The sequence below is a fragment of the Ostrinia nubilalis genome, chromosome Z, assembly GCF_963855985.1.
Source record: "Ostrinia nubilalis chromosome Z, ilOstNubi1.1, whole genome shotgun sequence".
Taxonomy (NCBI): domain Eukaryota; kingdom Metazoa; phylum Arthropoda; class Insecta; order Lepidoptera; family Crambidae; genus Ostrinia; species Ostrinia nubilalis.
The window spans coordinates 25554752-25560857 of record NC_087119.1 but is presented as its reverse complement, the minus strand read 5'-3'; the positions used below and the strand labels follow the sequence as shown (position 1 = coordinate 25560857).

The following is a 6106-nucleotide window of genomic DNA, read 5'->3' as shown; positions in this document are numbered from 1 at the left end:
ATCTGATGTGATTGTGGTGGAGCTCTGACATAAGAAGCTGTCGTTTAGATATGAAACTAAATTGTTGTTGGATTGAAAGAAATGTTTGATGCTGGTGTCATCTGTTGTACCAAAAGTGGTTCTTTAGAGTTTGACTTGCCCCATAACATCATAAATATCAAGGCAGTGACAGTTGCCGCGAATGTGTCGCCCGTGTGAGTGGAATGTTAGTTAACACCCTGAAGTTAAACAATTGGAAATGTTTAAACGGTTGTATCATCATCATCCGTTGGAACTGTTCTAAAACTTGACTTACCTATTTAGACAGTGTCAATGACAATGTCTAACAATTACCGGATTTGACTTAATCGGAATGTCACATGATGTACAAATTATGAAAGAGATGACTTTCTTGGTTTAGAAGTTAACGCAAATGGAATACGTCCGGGGTTCCAAAAAGAGTGAATCAGTCTCCAATTTTCCTAAGACCATCGAATCAAGACGAACTGCTTCAATTCTTAGATCTTCTTGTCTGGAGAAGGGACGTGTGAAACAAAAAGATCGGTTTTGTCTGGGACAAGATGGTTGAACAACCTGGGATGCTCAGTTGGTAACGAAATGACGCGACGCTTCGGCGAAGCGTGTGTGGGGTTAGTAACGTAGGAATAGTGACGAGCGTGGTGCAACATGTCCTAAGATGGTTAAGGCAAGCAGTGAGGTTGGCCCTTGGGGTTAGATTGAATGACATGTTGCAATGACAAGATCTACGCTTTGATATGGTGGGCGAATGAAAAGCCATGGGCGTTCCGATATGGATCAGTGCGGGTTTCAACCGCACGCTTACGAGTGAATGAGTAGCCAAGCTTAAAGTTAGCCGAAAGGCTTTGGGTGATTGTTTCGATCGCGGTTGATAGGGACTTGGCTAGTTGTGTTACTGGATAGGAATTATTGTTTTGGAATGCAAACAGACAGCTTGTCTGTTTGTCGTTTGGACAACACCATGGCAGATTTTTGCAGCTGTAAGAAGATAGTCAGGGTTCATCTTAACGCACGGCTTCAGAGAGGTAGTTACATTTCTGTTGCCAACTTTTCAGCACAAAAATGTTTGAATCTCTTTGCATCTCGTACTAGCTTATTACAAGCACTGGTTTGAAATGGTTTGGGTTTTGAGCTGCATATTGTTTGTGACGCAGCTTTGGAGCTACTGATTTTGACAGCGCTATAGCTTGTATTGACAGGCTTACCGCTAGAATGAGGACCGCTGTGATTGCGAACAAATCAAAAACATTAAATTATACACAGCGACTTATTTGCTAAAAGGCTAGAAGGGGGTTGGGGGTAGGACAGGCTCGTGACTTGTCCATTGTTAGTGAGCTAGCCGATTTTGGGATATATTTTTATTATTATGGAGTTACAATTACTTTATTTCTCTTGATTTTGAGAAGATGGGTGGAAAGCCATTGCGTCTTAATTGCGCATGGCTCAAGGGCTATGTTTCCACTTAAACATTCTGAGAAGAAAGAACTTTTGGAAAACGGGGTTTGAAAATTTGTATTTTGAAAGGGGTTTAAAACAGTAGTGAACGCGTGCTTAGCCGCGGATAAATAACTAAGACAGAAATGTTAACAACAATGATTATTTCTTGATTGAGCATGGTGTAGCGTAGGGTATAAAGATATGAGGTTTGATTTCACCTAGTGCTGATTGGATCGGTTTGGGTAACGGCGTAGAGTAGCTGTGCTTCTGTGTGAAGTTCGGTAGAAGCGTTGGAAGTAACAAGAGCGTATTTTGATTGCATCATCAGGCGTAGACTGGGCGAGAGGGGTGTAAAGAAAAGAGTACAGAGACTTGGTCTTTGTACACGTTGGTTGAAGGGCATGGCAGTAGGTGTGTCGGATCTCATATTGACTATATCAACCGGACCGGGCCGGACCGGTGATACAGTTAATCTGCTGGATCGGTGGCAATTAAATGAAACGAGAAACGGGGTCGACATGGGAGAGTAGGGAGTTCTAGTGGGGTGTGTTGGGACTTATTGATTATATCCAACGTAGGGCAACTGGTGATCAGATAATCTAGATGGAACTTGCTGGGTCTGTGAAAATTGGATGAACAGAAAAACAGGGTCGAAATGGGAGAGTAGGGTGTCCTAGTGCGTTCGTATGCGTATGCGAAGGGCATGGCAGTAGGTGTGTCGGATCTCATATTGACTATATCAACCGGACCGGGCCGGACCGGTGATATAGTTAATCTGCTGGATCGGTGGCAATTAAATTAAACGAAAAACGGGGTCGAAATGGGAGAGTAGGGTGTCCTAGTGCGTTCGTATGCGTATGCGAAGGGCATGGCAGTAGGTGTGTCGGATCTCATATTGACTATATCAACCGGACCGGGCCGGATCGGTGATATAGTTAATCTGCTGGATCGGTGGCAATTAAATGAAACGAAAAACGGGGTCGAAATGGGAGAGTAGGGAGTTCTAGTGGGTGTGTTGGGACTTATTGACTACATCCAACGTAGGGCAACTGGTGATCAGATAATCTAGATGGAACTTGCTGGCTCTGTAGCAATTATATGAAACGAAAAACGGGGTCGAAATGGGAGAGTAGGGTGTCCTAGTAGGGTGTGTCGGATCTCATATTGACTATATCAACCGGACCGGGCCGGATCGGTGATATAGTTAATGTGCTGGATCGGTGGCAATTAAATTAAACGAAAAACGGGGTCGAAATGGGAGAGTAGGGAGTTCTAGTGGGGGGCGTTGGGACTTATTGACCACATCCAACGTAGGGCAACTGGTGATCAGATAATCCAGATGGAACTTGCTGGGTCTGTGAAAATTGGATGAACAGAAAAACAGGGTCGAAATGGGAGAGTAGGGTGTCCTAGTGCGTTCGTATGCGTATGCGAAGGGCATGGCAGTAGGTGTGTCGGATCTCATATTGACTATATCAACCGGACCGGGCCGGATCGGTGATATAGTTAATCTGCTGGATCGGTGGCAATTAAATGAAACGAAAAACGGGGTCGAAATGGGAGAGTAGGGAGTTCTAGTGGGTGTGTTGGGACTTATTGACTACATCCAACGTAGGGCAACTGGTGATCAGATAATCTAGATGGAACTTGCTGGCTCTGTAGCAATTATATGAAACGAAAAACGGGGTCGAAATGGGAGAGTAGGGTGTCCTAGTAGGGTGTGTCGGATCTCATATTGACTATATCAACCGGACCGGGCCGGATCGGTGATATAGTTAATGTGCTGGATCGGTGGCAATTAAATTAAACGAAAAACGGGGTCGAAATGGGAGAGTAGGGAGTTCTAGTGAGGTTTGTCGGATCTCATATTGACTATATCAACCGGGCCGGGCCGGACCGGTGATATAGTTAATCTGCTGGATCGGTGGCAATTAAATGAAACGAAAAACGGGGTCGAAATGGGAGAGTAGGGAGTTCTAGTGGGTGTGTTGGGACTTATTGACTACATCCAACGTAGGGCAACTGGTGATCAGATAATCTAGATGGAACTTGCTGGCTCTGTAGCAATTATATGAAACGAAAAACGGGGTCGAAATGGGAGAGTAGGGTGTCCTAGTAGGGTGTGTCGGATCTCATATTGACTATATCAACCGGACCGGGCCGGATCGGTGATATAGTTAATGTGCTGGATCGGTGGCAATTAAATTAAACAAAAACGGGGTCGAAATGGGAGAGTAGGGAATTCTAGTGGGGTGTGTCGGATCTCATATTGACTATATCAACCGGGCCGGGCCGGACCGGTGATATAGTTAATCTGCTGGATCGGTGGCAATTAAATGAAACAAAAAACGGGGTCGAAATGGGAGAGTAGGGTGTCCTAGTGCGTTCGTATGCGTATGCGAAGGGCATGGCAGTAGGTGTGTCGGATCTCATATTGACTATATCAACCGGACCGGGCCGGATCGGTGATATAGTTAATCTGCTGGATCGGTGGCAATTAAATTAAACAAAAACGGGGTCGAAATGGGAGAGTAGGGAATTCTAGTGGGGTGTGTCGGATCTCATATTGACTATATCAACCGGGCCGGGCCGGATCGGTGATATAGTTAATCTGCTGGATCTGTGGCAATTAAATGAAACGAAAAACGGGGTCGAAATGGGAGAGTAGGGAGTTCTAGTGGGGTGTGTTGGGACTTATTGACTACATCCAACGTAGGACAACTGGTGATCAGATAATCTAAATGGAACTTGCTGGGTCTGTGAAAATTGGATGAACAGAAAAACAGGGTCGAAATGGGAGAGTAGGGTGTCCTAGTGCGTTCGTATGCGTATGCGAAGGGCATGGCAGTAGGTGTGTCGGATCTCATATTGACTATATCAACCGGACCGGGCCGGATCGGTGATATAGTTAATCTGCTGGATCGGTGGCAATTAAATTAAACGAAAAACGGGGTCGAAATGGGAGAGTAGGGAGTTCTAGTGGGGTGTGTTGGGACTTATTGATTATATCCAACGTAGGGCAACTGGTGATCAGATAATCTAGATGGAACTTGCTGGGTCTGTGGCAATTGGATGAAACGAAAAACGGGGTCGAAATGGGAGAGCAGGGAGTTCTAATGAGGGTGTGTTGGGAACTGGTTACCGTTGATCTGGTGTGATCTGGCTGGGTCTGTGGAAATTGGATGAACAGAAAAACAGGGTCGAAATAGGGCAGTAGGGAGTTTTAATGCATTAGGGGTTGAGAAGGGAGAGTAGAGAGTTTTAATGCGTTAAGGGTTGAGCTCCCTTCTCGAGGGTCTGTGGAAATTGGATGAACAGAAAAACGGGGTCGAAAATGGGCAGTAGGGAGTTTTAATGCATTAGGGGTTGTGAAGGGAGAGTTGGGAGTTTGTCAAAGTTGTTGCGATATCATCAAGCAACGAATTTATTAGCTGAATGTGATTTGATTTGGCATAGACCTGAGGAAATCTGATGGATGCTAAAGATGCGATACTTTCGTGTGAATTTGTGTTTGTCCGTTCTAACCATCCAGTAAAGCAGTACCGTGTCAGGGCAGAACTTATACTGAACCACTTTTGTCATTGTTCTTAAAACGGATCATTTAATGTACGAGTATGTTAAAGCTTGGAATCGTTATGGTTTGTTTAAGAGTTGATACCATCTCATTGTTATGGAAATAAAGATGGATGTTGATTGTCGTTTTAAAGATATGATCTTGGAGTGCACTTCGAACATTTATGAAAGAAATTTAATCATTGGTAAAGCGGCTCCTATAAGGTTAAATCTGCTTTAGCATGTCTAGGTCTCTTTCAAATATGTTTGCAAACTTAATAATTTGAATACGGCATAGTTTGTTGAAGAGTGTTGTAATTCAGATTAAATCTAATCGCAGGAGTTAGACGACTGAGCCTTTCAGGCTATGAGAGAGATGTATTGGACTGAAACAAAAAGAATTGTGATTGAAACTGTATTCTAGTTATTAAATTGAACATTGGCAGATTTGAACTGGATTGTAATTGGAAGGTAATAACAAAAATGAAAAAGCAAAGTGACTATAATCTTCAAAATTTGGTAAGATACCTCATTCTGTATGTTCCCCTATTTCAAGTGTGCATCTGTTCAATGTTGTAATGCTTAATCCAATATAATAATGAGGACTCAATATATCTTCTATCGTACTTCTTCTTGGAGAATTGTATTGTTAATTTAAATACTACTGTTACTACTAACTGTTGAGTTCTACTTATTACTATCGTTGAGTTCAAATGGGAATTGTATGACTATTTTTAAAAGTAACTTAAGTTTAACTATTTTATACTGTTATAATTTTACAAATCTATCAATCTTCTACGTGTTTTAAAATTTATGCATTAGGCACTATAATGTATGTAATACTCAGTAAATAAATGTTTAAAAATTATAAATTGTTTCGAATTGAATTTAAAATTAACATTATAACATTATGGACAGCGAAAAGGCCACAAAATTGGTGATTCTCTCTCGTGATGTTGTTTAAATACTTATTTGATGATGTTGTTTTTAACTTTTAAGCCTTTAGCCTTCGTAATGTAATGTTAAAAATACTCCTTTACACTGTACATTAGGTACCTACTTTTGTTATTATGTTATTTTTGTTATTGTTATGTTTTTT

The 6106-nt window shown here is 42.2% G+C and overlaps 1 protein-coding gene and 1 long non-coding RNA gene across 2 annotated transcripts in view; one reads left to right on the top strand and one right to left on the bottom strand.

Annotated features, from left to right (window-relative positions):
- LOC135086971 (biogenesis of lysosome-related organelles complex 1 subunit 2) overlaps positions 1 to 6106 on the bottom strand; it is a 94292-nt gene that overhangs the window by 39831 nt on the left and 48355 nt on the right. The window lies entirely within an intron of this gene.
- Positions 3244 to 5879, top strand: LOC135086979 (uncharacterized). The gene is made up of 2 exons (XR_010260651.1): positions 3244 to 3637; positions 3765 to 5879. It is a non-coding gene; the product is annotated as an uncharacterized LOC135086979 (long non-coding RNA).